Genomic DNA, 446 nt, shown 5'->3' on the forward strand with positions numbered 1-446 from the left:
TAAATTGAAAACTTTAAATAATTTTCAAAAACTATTAGGGAATATAAACTAGGTAAGATCTTATTTAAAAATAACTACAGGAAAATTACACCCCCTATTTAAATTGTTAAAAGGAGATGCTAATCCAAAATCACCATGACAGTTAACACCAAAAGCTTTGAAAAAAATAATATTTGTAGAAGAAAAAACTACAGACAGCTAAGGTAAAACAAGTTGATTATAAAGCACCATTGGATTTAATAATAATAAAAACATCATATACCTCAACTGCATGTTTGTGGCAAGAAGGCATCTTGGAATGGATGCATTTACCCCTTACACAAGTTAAAATGGTATCTTCATATATTTTTTTATGTAGCCAATTAATAATTAAAGGAAGAATTAGATCTAAAGAATTATTTGGTAAAGAAATACATAACATTATTGTTCCTTATAAAAGACATCAG

The sequence above is a fragment of the Nannospalax galili genome, unplaced genomic scaffold (assembly GCF_000622305.1).
Source record: "Nannospalax galili isolate Female #2095 unplaced genomic scaffold, S.galili_v1.0 scaffold677, whole genome shotgun sequence".
Classification (NCBI taxonomy): Eukaryota; Metazoa; Chordata; class Mammalia; order Rodentia; family Spalacidae; genus Nannospalax; species Nannospalax galili.